Source organism: Hemicordylus capensis, chromosome 1, assembly GCF_027244095.1.
Source record: "Hemicordylus capensis ecotype Gifberg chromosome 1, rHemCap1.1.pri, whole genome shotgun sequence".
Taxonomy (NCBI): domain Eukaryota; kingdom Metazoa; phylum Chordata; class Lepidosauria; order Squamata; family Cordylidae; genus Hemicordylus; species Hemicordylus capensis.
In genome coordinates this window covers 184,027,714-184,043,045 of record NC_069657.1, presented here as the reverse complement: position 1 = coordinate 184,043,045, position 15,332 = coordinate 184,027,714, and the positions used below count along the sequence as shown (strand labels likewise).

Below are 15,332 nucleotides of genomic sequence, written 5' to 3'. Positions count from 1 at the left end.
ACGCAGGCAACCAGGTAAAGTGGCATCCCGAGAAAGCCCATCAAAGCAGTGGTGACATCCTGACTATCTAAGCATGCATGTAAGCAGCAGCTTTGCACATGCCACAGGACTGTCCCTGCAACTCCATCGGTCCCCTTCCATGCACACTTTTGTGTAATGGAGTCAGTTGGCGCTTCTCCCAGAGCACTCTCCTGCTCTCGCAAAGCCCTCTGTCACAGCGGAAACACATCACTGAGGGGAGCAACATGTTCTGCTGTGAATGAGGACATCATCATCATCATGGGCCATGGGCTTTGTGAATTGTTCAGAGCCCCAAATCTCATCAGCCACTCCTTCCATGACCTCTTCCAGAAAGGACATGCAGCAGGGGAGGTACATTCACAGATCATGAGAGAAAGCTCCTAACCTCACCTAGCTGTCTGCTTCTTCCACTGTCATAGGTGCTGTATTATAACATTATAATAAAAACATATTTATTTATTTATCTATCAAATTTGTACACCGCCCCAAACTTTCATCTCTGGGCGGTTTGTGGCGGCGGGGGGGAGGTGGGATATGATTGAGTTTAATTATCAAAAGGGAGGTGGTTGGCCCAGGTCTTGGATCTTTTAAGTACCGAGCAATGCTGCCACTGAATGAGGGCTATGGGAGTGCAGGAGAGTCCTCCAGGAGAAGAGCCCATGGCTCCATTGTGCAAAAATGTGCACCTATGGGAAAGATGTAGCTGTGAGGGTGGTCCTGCTGCATGAGTGAAGCTGCGGTTTATACACATGATTCAGTAGTGAGGATGTCAGCTACTGGTTGTGGGGTTTTTGTTGTTGTTTGTTTAATAGCATCAATGGGAGCTTCTGGGGTAATAGTATGTATGGAAGCCAAACAAACTGCCTTGATTTCTGGGCAACTGTACATATGCCATCACACCAGCTCAGCCAGTGTCAGAGGGTTCACCTCAACAAATGCAATACTATATGGAAATGGATCGATCTGTAATTGAATGCAGGAATTACTTTCACACATGCAACCATTTGTTTATATTTAAATTCAATAGGAACATAACACTGATATGGTTTCACATTACCTGCACAATTTTCATCTCATTTTGAGAGCTACATTTAGCAGAATGTGTGATAGAATATAGCAAATTGTGCCTGAAGAATGAATGAAAGCTGCTGTATAATCACTATTTAAATTATGAATTCTGCACTAGAGTCATGAAACAGTTTCCCCCAATGGTAATGCACAGCACTGAGAAGCAAATTTCTCTGTTTTGCTTAATCAATGTAACTTTCCATACCAATTTTAAGCCTCATGCTTAATTGTAATAAAGCTGATTGCTCATCACAACAGACTAATGGTATATATGTTATGAGATAAGGTAAACTCGAAAATTGTGAATGGCCTAGGTGAAAAGTGCAGGATAAGCATAGTGTGAAGAGGCCAACACCAATCATTCTACCCCCCCCCATTGCTATCCCCAAAAGAATGATTTTATATGTAATTGATTTTAAATACATGTAAATGTTAAGATATTTATGTAAAAGCATTTTTTCATTTATTTAATGTTCTCTGTTACTCTGGCCTATTTTTGGACTATGCTGGACTATGGAGGCTCGTACTGAAAAGGAACAATGGATCAGAAACTGAACCAAATGGAAAATCTGACATTTTGCTCTGTACTATGAAAGACTCTAGCAGAGACCATACTTAGGAAAAAAGGGGCCTCCAGCAAGAGGTAGGCACAGCTCAGTACCATTTAGCCAGAGAGTCCTTGAAGATAAGGCAACAAATGAATAATTGGAGTTACAGGTCTTGGAATGTATGTGAGGAGGAGACTGGAAGATCCATTTCCATCTGTGCCTTGACAAGTTGGTACCTTAACAAGGACAGAAGAATAATTACCAGGCCTACTGGTAGCAGTTAATTCGGGGAGTAAACAAGCCCTGTCAAAAGTGGGGAACTGGATTTTTAAAATGGGATCCAGGTTGCTATGGTCAACACAGAATGTTAGATTTTTTTATTTCCTATCCAAGATGCTTTATCTCTCAAAACCTACATTTCTTTCTCTTCCTTTTTCTCTCTTGTAACAATAGCATCTAGTATTCTATCTATCCTCTTCTAAGTATACAAACTTTTTATCTATACAACTTATATTCTTATAGACTCATATATCCACTACATAGCTAATTATTTACTTAGTTTCTTATTTTAAGGTTTTTAAAAAATCTTTTTTTTTTTTAAACCTGAGAATACTTCAAGCAGCCAGAAGGGTAAATATAACTTTTATTTTAAGTGTACAGGTTAAGGGGTTTAGATCCATTTAGTGGGTGGATTTTATTATTCACAGCATCACTCTTAATAGTAGCTTCAAATGCCACACATTTTATGCATCTTAGAATGTTAGTTTGCTTATGCTTATATTTTGATGTACCTTTTGCCACACAGTTACCCTTTTATGTATCATTTACTATACATTTACCATTCTATATGCCTCAAGTCTTTGAATGCAACTTTTAAGCTTTAAAAGGTATGGTAATTGGGTTTGGGGTTTAATCATACGAAAAGCCCACTGAGGCAATAAAAGGACCACTGAGGCAATAAAAGGGGATTAGATCCAAAGGGGTTTAGATACCCTTTGTTTCTTACTAGTTAGTAACAATTTTCCTCCATTGTTATATATGATATATACTGTATATACCATAGAGAGAAGAAGCACACTTATTTTGACTTCCCTGAAATGCTGCAGCTAATTTTTTGAAATTAGTAACTCTGGTTTATCTGCAGGTATAATAGACTTGAGATGATTTTTTTTTTGTCCCCAAGTTATTATCTCATCTTTTCCATCTCTCCATAACCCTACCCCATTTCTCTCCCCCCACCATTTCATTCTTTAATAACAGGGCACACATTGAGGAAGAACTGTGGCTGTTATGCCATTGCCTGAATTCAGCTTTCATTTTAAATATTGAATGTCTGCCCAGCTATGTAGCCTGAAATGTCCATAGAGCTTGAGGACTTTCATGAAAAATTCATTCTTACTGTAGTAATTTGACAAAGGCCCAGACTGGCAGCTTCACACACAACACAATTGCTTTCTTTTGGTAGCAAAAGCAATAGCAGCAAACACCAAATGGTTTCTAACAGAGAAATGTGCCATCTCTTGTGTGAAAGACTGACTTTTCTTAGCCTTTAAGTAGTGTTACTTTTATGCTATTCAGTTGTGAATCAGGTGTAAATGGAAAGAAATTGGCATTTGAATAGAATCACATTTGGCTATCAGGTAGTCAGCTACTATAATGAATGTTCTCATCTCAATATTGTGAAAGCTGGGCAGAAGGCCTCTCATGTTGCTTCAGTATAAAAGGTAAGTTGAAAGACAGGAGAAATTAGTGGTCATTATTTTGAAATTCTCTAATAAAAATGGAAGCAGTTCAGCAGCTTAAATTACCCTATATTGCAGCAAAAAGGGAGGAGCAAAGAAATATAATTCACTGACAAAAGGAACTTCAAAGATGCAGAGCGAAAATACCAAAAACTATGACTAAGTCAAAGAAAGGAATTAGGGCCTCCAAGGGCCCCCCTACCACCTGCTGAAACCCACTGCCACTTGTCATCCACCTCAGGGGGCCACTCGGGAGGCCCCAACACACACACACACACACACATGAACTGCCATTTGTTTGGGGTGTGCATTCATTTAGGAATGCATTTGGAATCAGCACGAAAATGGCCCATTCATATCAATTCCCATTCGTTCCTTAAACAAGCGCACACATTTTTAAAACGACAGTTTAATTTGCATAAGGATTTATGCAGCAAACTTTGGACCACTGTAGGAAAAGGCAAGATATAAATCTTGGTAAGAAACAAGTCCATAAAATGTGGTAAGCATCAATTAGTTTGGCTTTGTTACCTGTCCAGTCATCAAGAAATCTTGATGAGATTTGCTCCAGTGACTCCTCTGTCAAGGACGCACACCAAACATTTGAACCTGAAGTTTCTCTTGTATTGAGCAGGATTACTATTGTATTAACTATTCTTCCATTTGCAAAGGGGGACTCTGGTTTAGAGGTGTTTCATCCTAATCCCACAGATGGTAACTTTGTCCATCACTGCCTCAGCCAAGCACATATGCCAAATGTCTGACTACCTTCCTAAAAAACCAGGAATACTTATCATTTTATAATCAACACATCTAAATGATTGACAAAATACAGAAAATACATTAAAAGCCATCTTATTTATTTATTATTTCTCTGTGTAAACTGCCCTGAGCCATTTTTAGAAGGGCAGTATAGAAATCAAATCAATCAATCAAAAATACAAACAAAATGAAAAGATTGTGATGTCACCTCTCACTGCTGCTTGGTCCTTGACTTAAACCTCTGCATGTGTATGTGTGTATACACTTAGTGTTGGGAATTCTCTCTGGTAAGAGATTCCCTTTTTCATTATAGCAGAGTGCACAGAGGCACAACACAGCGGAATTTGGTTAGGCATGCGTATATGCTGAGAGTAAAGTTACTTGAAGCCAGTTCATAGTTTCAAATCAATATATATGGCATTTATTAGAGAACTCCATTCTAGATAGGAAAGGGAGGAGTTAGGCTCTCTAATCTAGCTATCTAGCTGGATGCAGATGGATTCTGCATCTCTGCACACATGGTTCAGGGAGAGGAGCTTGCTTGCATGTTGCAAAGGAGAAGGAACAGGAAGAGAAGGGAGAGAGGAAGGAAGTGTCCCTGAGAGTAGCAATCTACATTCCAAAGGGATAGTGTCAGAGCAGTAGAGAAGGGATGACCGATGGCTTGACCCTCTAGCCCTCTGACTCACTAGTCTGTCCTCCTATGTCACTAAGACAAGAGACAGCACAAAGTCCTGTACTTCCAACACTTAGTACCACTATCCAAAGGAGCACATGACATAAAAGGTCCTGTTTTTACAAAAGGCAAAAGTCCCACCCATCCGCTGTTTGTCAAGGAAGGGAAATTGCTGCGATTTTAGCTTTTTAAAGAGGGCTCCACCTGCACAGCTCTGACTCTAGACAGGGAATGGTATGTAATTTCACATTTACTACTTCCCTATTCAGGCACTCTCTTGCTGTGCAACCCTCAGGAAAAGATTTATACAAGTCTAAAGGATTTTTAGAGATGTGAAAAAGGCTCCCCCCCCTTGTCTACTGCACAAAACAACCTTCAGCGCAGGGAGGCTAAAAGCTGCTTATGAATCCACAGCTCTCTCTGCTGCCCTCCTTCCATCCCTGGAAAGACTACAGAGGGCTGCAGATCATGTCAGCCCGTGTATACAATGAAAGGACGACGACATATCTAAGTGAGGCCAAAAGACCAATTTCCCCTCTGAAATTTGGATTGTTCACATTTTGAGCACACACGGAAACATATGTCAAGTGTAAGAGAGCATTTTGTTCCAGATACTATGTTTACACTTTAAACCGTTGAGGCAGAGAATGCTCACAAGCTGCTTTAGCCCCCAAATCCTTCCTCTTGCAATTAAGGATACCAATGAATAGCAAGCAGTGCTGTATTTGGTTTTGTCTCACTATTAAATGTAGGCACTGAAAAGTTTGCAATACGTAACAAACAACAAATATAGTCAGGGTTCTCATAGCAACGCAAGCACCAGCCGTTATATTCCTGTGCCGTTCATCCCTGCATGGGGATATTCGTGGGAATAAAGTGCATTTTCTGCTTTGATCAGTACTATAGGGCTTTGGTTTCCACTTCTCCTTTCTGTCCCCTTAAGAGTCTAATGTCTGAGCTTGTTTGCCTCCCCATGCTTTCCTTCTGGAGCAGAATACCAGCTGCTGGGAAACAAACAATGCGGGAGACCAGGCTTTGGCCTTCATGCCCTGCTTGTGGGCTTCTCCAAGGCTGTTCACTGGCTGACCACTTTGGAATCACGCTTGGTGTGATCCAGCAGAGCTCTTCTTATGGTATTATATCTGGTAAATATCTCTCCCCTGACTCCACTGTACATAAATATTGGGTTTCCAGAAGCCCCTTGATATTAACCGTCCCCCCTAAATTACAAAAATGTCCCTTATGCTAGAACATCAAATCTAGTGCTGTTCAAAACATCACACACACACACACACCCTTTTGTGGTCTGAAAAGCAACTGCAGGCAGGATGATGATAAACATTTTGAAATATTCAAATTATTTCCATTTCTTCAGACTATGAGGTCATTCTTACTTTCTCCAAAGTGGAGAGGGCTGGGGGGAACCTGTCTTCCCCAACATGATCCAAGCCACTCCTGGGCTCCGCCCCACACATGTCCACATGATCGGCACTGCAGCGAGCCTGGCAGCAATTGGGAGTGGGGTGGAAGGAAGCCGGGTCTCCAGGTATCCCACAATGTATTGTGCAAGCAGCACAGTGCATTGGAATACCTCCCTGCTACCGGGCAGCTCCTTCAATCTGGCTCTATAGGTAAGATGGCTGCTGGCAGCCAAAATGCACACATGACTAGCAAGTGAGTTAGAAGACGTGCACTTATCCTCACTATAAGCCCTGGTTAAAAAGCAGGGCTACCTGAGGGAAGAGCGGTGGGATCAGGAACGATTCCAGTGCTTCTTACGACCAGCCCTACCGAGGCTAGCCCTGTCCTACTCGGGTAGGACTTGTCATGAGAATGACCTCCATGTATGCAAGGCAGAGTGCAGGGTTATCTTCTCCACAGATTTCAGCTGACCTGCTACTAACCTCTCTCCCCATGTGGCTCTTTATTGCTACAGGGTCTTGGACAAACAGAGAAAGCTAGCCTGGAAAGCAGATTGGAAAGTTTGGCCCAATCCAAAAAGACAGTATTTTATAAGTGGAATCTGGCTCATTTTGTGAATAAATCTGAAAATGTCAAGCAGCCAAGCATTCACAGTTTTAGAGCTTTTTATTAAACAAAATGCAAAGAAAAACAGATAGTCTAGCATTCAACAATACTTGCCATCCATTGACTATCATGTGTATTGTAAAAACATTGTCAAAGTGTCTTGATCTGAAGAAAATTGTAGACAGATTTGCTTCTTCTCACAATTGTGTTCAGCTTCATTAATAAGGTAAATAAACACACAACATAATTACCTTACCTCTATAAGGATTTATTGAGGCTGTTCACATGAACAGCCCTGCCCGGGTTTGTACAGCCCTACCTGGGTAGGGCTGATTGTGTGGAGTGTCGGGATCAGGCCCAATCCTGGCGCTGTCCCACCAGGTAGCAGAAGTTCTTTACCTAGGCTTTTAATGAGGTAGAAGGGTGCAAGATCCCAGTCGTATGTCTGCTCAGGCAGCCTGCAGACCAAGCAGCTTCAGCCCAATAACAGGGAAATGTCCCAATGGACAACACTCATCATACAGTTCATTGTGGGATTTCTAGAGACTGGGCTTAATTTCCATGGCCTTCAGTTGGCCACGCAGCTCATGTGGGTGGCCAAAGGAAAGCACAGGATCATCTTGGGGAAAGGTAGATGCAATCCCATGCGTGGCAGCTCTTGCGAGAGCAGCTGCCTGAGAGATAGCGACGGGATGGGAGACAATGGCAGCAACAGCACACTGACCTGGTCCTGGCCCGGCCAGTTGGCCGGAGGAGGCAGCGATGGGCCAACCTGGCCTTGGTCCTGGCCTGGCTGGAGGCAGCAGCGGTGGGCCGGTGTGGCCCTGGCTTGGCCAGAGGATGCAGTGGCGAGTTGGCCTGGCCCGGCTGCTGGTTGGCTGGAGGTGGTGGCAGTGGGCTGGAGGAGTCCGGAGGTGGAGGCGGCGGGCTGGCATGGCCCTGGCCCGGTCGCCAGAAGAGGCGACAGTGGGCTGACCTGGCCAGGCTACCCACCGGGAGGAGGTGGCAGGTCGGCTTTCTGGCCAGCCCACAAGCCATAAAGCATGGGGAGAAGTAGCGGGCCGGCCAGCCGGGCCATCAGAAAGTGCAGGGAGGGGACAAGAAGTGGGCGGGGGGAGCAGCCGGCCAGAAAGCCTGACATGCCGGTATGTGTGTGTGTGTGGGGGGGGGTACAGAGGTGGTGGCTGGGCTGGCTGGAAGCACAGATGCTCTGTGCCCGGCCCAGCTAGTTTTATTTATTCAAGTTAAAAGACCAGGCTAAAACCACATTTAAAATTACAAATTTTTAAAAAGTTTTGAATTAAAAGTTATTAAAAAGCTAGAAACTGAGAACGAAGAAATGAAAAAACCTACCAGATATAAGCAGCAGATAAAACATTTAAAGGGCTCTTTTAAAAGATGTATATTTAATTGCTTTTTTCCAAAAACAGGGAGGGAGGGAGCATGAGGAAGTTCTTCTGGAAGGGCATTCCAAAGCCAAGGGGCCACAACTGAAAAGGCCATCTCTAGTCCCCACCAACCAGAATTCTCTTCATGGTGGGGTCATGAGCAGGGCCTGGGACGTCAAATAGAGGGCCCTGGCAGGTTTACAGGTCAAACTCGAAAAATTAGAATATCGTGCAAAAGTTCATTAATTTCAGTAACGCAAATTAAAAGGTGAAACTGATATATGAGATAGACGCATTACATGCAAAGCAAGATAAGTCAAGCCTTAATTTGTTATAATTGTGATGATCATGGCGTACAGCTCATGAGAACCCCAAATCCACAATCCCAGAAAATTAGAATATTGTGAAAAGGTTCAACAGTCTAGGCTCCAGGTGTCCCACTCCAATCAGCTAATCAATCCATAACACCTGCAAAGGGTTCCTGAGCCTTTAAATGGTCTCTCAGTCTGGTTCATTAGGAATCACAATCATGGGAAAGACTGCTGACTTGACAGTTGTGCAGAAAACCATCATTGACACCCTCCATAAGGAGGGAAAGCCGCAAAAGGTAATTGCAAAAGAAGTTGGATGTTCCCAAAGTGCTGTATCAAAGCACATTAATAGAAAGTTATGTGGAAGGGGAAAGTGTGGAAGAAAAAGGTGCTCAAGCAGCAGGGATGACTGCAGCCTGGAGAGGATTGTCAGGAAAAGGCCATTCAAAAGTGTTGGGGACTTTCACCAGGAGTGGACTGAGGCTGGAGTTAGTGCATCAAGAGCCACCACACACAGACGGATCCTGGACATGGGCTTCAAATGTTGTATTCCTCTTGTCAAGCCGCTCTTGAACAACAAACAACGTCAGAAGCGTCTTACCTGGGCTCAAGAAAAAAAGAACTGGTCTTTCGCTCAGTGGTCCAAAGTCCTCTTTTCTGATGAGAGCAACTTTTGCATCTCATTTGGAAACCAAGGACCCAGAGTCTGGAGGAAGAATGGAGAGGCACACAATGCAAGATGCTTGAAGTCCAGTGTGAAGTTTCCACAGTCTGTGTTGATTTGGGGAGCCATGTCATCTGCTGGTGTTGGTCCACTGTGCTTCATTAAGTCCAGGGTCAACGCAGCCGTCTATCAGGAGATTTTGGAGCACTTCATGCTTCCTTCTGCAGACGAGCTGTATGGGGATGCTGACTTCATTTTCCAGCAGGACTTGGCACCTGCCCACACTGCCAAAAGTACCAAAACCTGGTTCAATGACCATGGGATTACTGTGCTTGATTGGCCAGCAAACTTGCCTGATCTGAACCCCATAGAGAATCTATGGGGCATTGCCAAGAGAAGGATGAGAGACATGAGACCAAACAATGCAGAAGAGCTGAAGGCCGCTATTGAAGCATCCTGGTCTTCCATAACACCTCAGCAGTGCCACAGGCTGAAAGCATCCATGCCACGCCGCATTGAGGCAGTAATTGCTGCAAAAGGGGCCCAAACCAAGTACTGAATACATATGCATGCTTATACTTTTCAGAGGTCCAATATTGTTCTATTTACAATCCTTGTTTTATTGGTTTAATGTAATATTCTAATTTTCTGGGATTTTGGATTTGGGGTTCTCATGAGCTGTACGCCATGATCATCACAGTTATAACAAATTAAGGCTTGACTTATCTCGCTTTGCATGTAATGCGTCTATCTCATATATCAGTTTCACCTTTTAATTTGCATTACTGAAATTAATGAACTTTTGCACGATATTCTAATTTTTCGAGTTTCACCTGTATATGCGTGAATGCAGTCCAACAGGTACCCTGACCCCAAGCCAGAACAAGACCAACACTTTGAATTTAAAGGTCAAGACCAACACCTTTAATCCAGCTCAAAAATGGACCAGTAACCAATAAAGCTGCTGCAGGATGGGTGTGACACTCATTAAGCAACTTGCACCCATGAACATCCTTGCAGCAGCATTTTGAACCAGCTGAAGCTTCCAACCGTCCTCAAGGGTACCCGCACGTAGAGTGCATTGCAGTAATCCAATCTGGATGTCACCAAAGCATGAGTCATGGAGGTCATATCCAATTTCTCCAAGTAGGGACACAGCTGGTGTACCCAGTCATAGCTGGTAAAAAGCACCTCTGTACCCCACCACCACCCTTGCCTCCAAGGACAGCATCCCTGAAGCTGTGGTCTTTGTCTTTCAGGGTGTGTGTGACCCCGTCCAAAACCAGATTTACTTTACTGCTTGGATGATCTGTTTTACCAACTCAGAGAACTTTCAATTAAGTTTCATCTTGTTTGCCCCCATCCAGACCAGAACAGCCTCCAAACCCTGGAAAACCTTAGCATCCAAGTCAGAATGCATACAAGCGAGCAATTTTATCCACAAAATGTAATGCAAATAGACCGCAGTGGGCTGCCAAGGGTTCTGTTTGGTGGTCTTTGGGGCCCTCACCAGGGGCATACCAAATTTGGAGTGGGCCCAGAGACAAGGTTTTAAAATGGGCCCCTCACTGCCTTCCTCTCCTTCTCCTGGCCCCATGTCTCTGCTAACTATCCCAACTAGTTATTACAAGGTGTAAATAACAGCAGAAGCAACCAATACAACATAATCCATGAAGAACTTTAATCATTGCACATATATTTTTCTGGAGTTGTATTGTATTTTGACGTTTGTAAGCCAACTAGTAATAATAAATAATAGTAATCTCTCACTGCTTGGCATTAACTGCAAACTTAATATTTAAAAGAACATTGTAATACTGTATTATATACAGTATTTTATTAAAGCAATTTGGATATATAATGGGGGGGGGGATTAGCAAACTCCAAGTTTGTAGTTCTACAAAGTTACAAATGAATCTGTCCACAGTACTACTCAAAATGCAATTTTAAAGACACATATTGATCTGTGAAAGGAGAGGAGAGCTGGTCTTGTGGTAGCAAGCATGACTTGACCTGAGAGAGAATCCTGCCTGCAACCATTTTTCTTGATCAGCAGCAAGTGGAAATCTCCCCTTATTTATTTGTTTATTTATTATAACACCACCACCACACCATCTTGTTCCTTGGGAAACAATTCTATAACCGGGCTGTTTATTAGAAGGCCACAAAGGAAATCTTTGCACTTTAAAGGACTATCAGATTTCTCTCTTTTGTGGGTTAGGACTTACTTTCTGCATCTAACCAATTGGGCTTTACCCCACAAAAGCTTTTGCCACAGTCAGGCTATGACTGAGATCTCACGCATACATTCCTGGGAGTAAGCCTCATTTAACACAGTGGGACTTACTTTTGAGTAAGCATACCTATGGTGTATGCTTACTACTGTGCGTGCATCCTGAAGGTATCACAAGTCTCTGTTTTTGCGTTTTTGTTCTTGCTTTATCAATCTGAGGCTGCAGTAATTCATTCAATCGGTGGAAACCCCATTGAGCACGGTGAAATGTACTTCTGAATAGCATACAAACTTATCTTTTTCAGGTAAGTTTTAGCAGGAAGGACTCACTCCCAGTTAAAAAAACACCCCAGGGAATGAAACTGAATTGTGAGCTCTTTCTCTCCCTACCCCGCTTGAAACTGAAAAGTGGGTTATTTCTCCCTTTGAGATACAATCCAGCTAAGCCCCACTAAGTTTATAGTGCAATCTTATGCATGTTTACTCAGAGGAACAGGCCTACCGATTTCAAAAGGACTTACTCCTAGTAAGTGCGTGGAAGATTTCTGCCTTAATCTCCTGCAGTAGACATGCAAACAGAACGTGCGACAACAGCGCAGCCCGGGGTGAATTGCCCAACTGGAGTTAAGGGGTGGAGGGTTGGGGGGTGAGGGGTGTCAGCATTTCCATCCCACCCCAAAGGGCAAAACGCTCCAACTCCGTACGCTCACCCTTATGTCTCCCACACCGGGTAATGCCTACCTCAGGGGAGGGGAAGGAGGGAGGAACTGAGGGAGGGAACAGCAGCTCCTGTTCGGGGGAGAGCCTTGTGGGAATGGGAGTATAACAAAACTACTGATACCGCCACCCGTGAAGAGAACCGATGGATTCCCCACAATAACCAACCTCCAGATCATGTCAGCAACAGCGCCGCACCATCAACATACAAACTCTGGCGCCAAATCTCACCAACATATGTGCACAAGCCGCTCTGTCCTTCCGCTTCGTCCGGAGGAAAGAGCCTCAGAGCACAGATGGAATCCAGGAGTTCCTGTATTTATCGTACTTATTCCTAGCAGTATGCCAAGCCTCAACAACAACAGAATGCACTGCACCTTTTCTGCTCCTACAGCTAAAGCCTCACTAATGCAACCGGGACATGGAGGGCAACTTGCTCTCATGCCAAGAGGATCAAACCTCCCTCCTCCGCCCCTGGCAAGGCAGTCTCCCTTTCTCCACACACCACACTGAATGGTCCTCAGGTCACACCTTGAAGCCAGCCGTCCCAGAATTTACAGCACTGCACATCAAATGCAGCTGGGCTGGGTACCTGTAGCCTGATGCTACTACCCCAGGTGACTGGACCCAAATTCTGCCTTAGACCCGACTTGGGCGGGTCACGGGTGGGAATAATGGCCCCCAGAGTGCGGGAATGGCAAGGGCTCCAATGTCTGCCCTGCTGCAAGCGGCTTCAGAGCACAGGCACCCCTACCCCCCATGCTCCCCTTGTCACTCATTCCCCTTACCGTGCCCAGTGGGCTGCTGGTCTTTTGCTAATCTCCAGCATGGCTGAAGCCGCTTGCACTACAGCGCTGTAGCTTTTCCTCCTTGTGCTAACACCCGCCGGCACCCCTAGCACTGCCAGGATCCCAAGGGCATTACTAGCCTCTCGCCGGTTTGGGTGGGAAAGGCTACTTGATGACGACACGTCCACCTGCCAGCCAATGAGAGCCTTTGTGAACCCTGACGCCAGAGAAGGCTGGCTAGACAGGGTCAGGATGGGGAAGGAGGTGCCTATGAGGCAAAAGGGAGATGGGGAAAGAAAGGAGGGAGACAAGGAATACAGCGGAAGGAAGGAATACCAAAGGAAGCCCAGGGCGGGCAGTGGGCTGCAATCGGGCGGGTGCTGGCTGGGGAGTCGGGATGGATCATGTGACTTGCCTCTCGGGGGCCCCTCAAAGCAGTGGGTCTGGAGACACCTGACTCCCCTTGCCCAATGGACAGTACACCCATGGCCCTCACACAGGAGGCCCAAAACCACTTGAAAAAGCTCCACTTGACTACATTGAGCAGACGCAATGGTGGTGAAAAATTAGGGTTTTTTCACCACCATAGAATGGGCCCTAATATGGGCTACAGCCTGTGTTTGGTCACGTGTTTGCCACCAAAGAAGCTCAAGCCGTCTACCAGGCTGCTTCATTGTCCTCAGCTCACCTGTATACCAGGGAGTCACTTAGACTTGGTGGGTCGGGGGAGGACGCCTAGGCACAACTGTTTTAATCTATCGATCCATCTCCTCATACCAGAGGGAGACTAGGGCATCAACAGGATCGTTCAGTCTCTAAGCAGGAAAATCCCTAGAACTGTTAGGAATCCATTAGGATCCATAAGCCTCCAAGGTGGACCATTCTAGCTGTTCGATCACCCCTGCAGAGGTGTATTAGTTCCAACCTCAGTCCAATCTTCACCAGATAGTGATCTGTCCAAGATAATGGTATTAAGGCCTACTAGCCACAGAACATCACCATTAGCCCAAAGACCAAATTGTGCGTATGGACTGCCACATGTTTGGGACCAGAAATCAGTTGAGACAAGCCCATGGTCATCATTTAGGACATGACATCCTGAGCTGCATTGGACAAGGTGGTCTCAGCATGGACGTTAAAATCTCCCAGGACTAACAGCCTCGGGATCCTCAACACCATATCCGAGAACACCTCAAGCAGCTAAGGCAAGGTGACTGATAGACAGCGCAGTGGGACTGTTAGACAGCACGGTGCAGTGTACCAGCAGAATCCCAACTTTGTCTCACAATCCAAGCATTGCATGCATGCACTCGAAGTGGTCAGAATGGCAGACAGTGCATCTGGTGAGGGGGATGGTCTCCTGATGAACCAGGGCAACTCCATCTTCCCATCCTGCCTTCACTGATGCTTCACCCGGAAACCGGATGGGCACAACTGGGAGAGATTTATATCTCCTCCCTCATCCAACCAGGTCTCCATAATGCACACAAGGTCAGCCTGCTCATCCAGGATAACCTCCTGGATGGCTATTGTCTTTGCATTTATGGACCTGGCATTTAATAGCACTGGCTTCAGGCAAGATGGGCTGCTGGGAGAGTTACTGGGGTCTCCTTGGATGGGAGAAAGAGGGCCGGAGGGTACGATAGCTTTGATAAAGCTAGTTCACCTTCCCCTAGCCTGGCATATCCTACTCCCATCGCCATATTGTCCACTGCTAAGGACCACCTCAGTTGGAAGTGCCTCCTCCAAAGTAACATGACCCCTCAGACACATATTGTGAAGACCAACACCTTGGTAATATCAAGAAATAAAAGCTCCCTCCTATTAAAATAGAGGCAATGTTCTAGATAAACCCCAACCCTTCTGGTGCCTTGGCCACTGGTCACAAACTGTGCCAGGGGTGATTCCAGGGGAAGGTCTAATCAGCTAATCTGGTGGGCTCTATGCAGCTGCTAAATCTCAGTCTCAAACTGGTATGGAGAGTGCTGTTCTCATCAGTGTTCTTGCTCTTCAGTCCTCAAAGTCTGTGCAGCACCTTTTTGTCGCTCTGACTCATCAGGTCCAACAGCTGTTCACCACATGGCTGAGAGCCACAAGGACCAGAGGCCTTGTGCTCTTGTCCTTAGGCTCTTGCCTAGGCAGCTCAACAGTGTAACTACCCTCATCTGTAGTGTAGGCTGCAAGACATATATGGAGAATTTGGGGGCACAGACAGTGTTTTAACCCTTACATGCATGATAGGCTTATATTGTGGGGAAACTGAAGGTTAAGGATTTCTTATAAACCCTTTTGGGGGCGTTAATTGGGCTTCCCATGGTCTTAATACATTGGATCAGCTTATTATATCTGATTTTTTTTTTAAAAAAAAAATCTTGATAGTTTGAGG

At 45.0% G+C, this 15,332-nt stretch overlaps 1 pseudogene; it reads right to left on the bottom strand.

Annotated features, from left to right (window-relative positions):
* The window catches only part of LOC128330350 (coiled-coil-helix-coiled-coil-helix domain-containing protein 2-like), a 42,240-nt pseudogene extending 27,591 nt beyond the window's left edge, over nt 1–14,649 (bottom strand).
* Nucleotides 14,650–15,332: the final 683 nt, after the last annotated feature.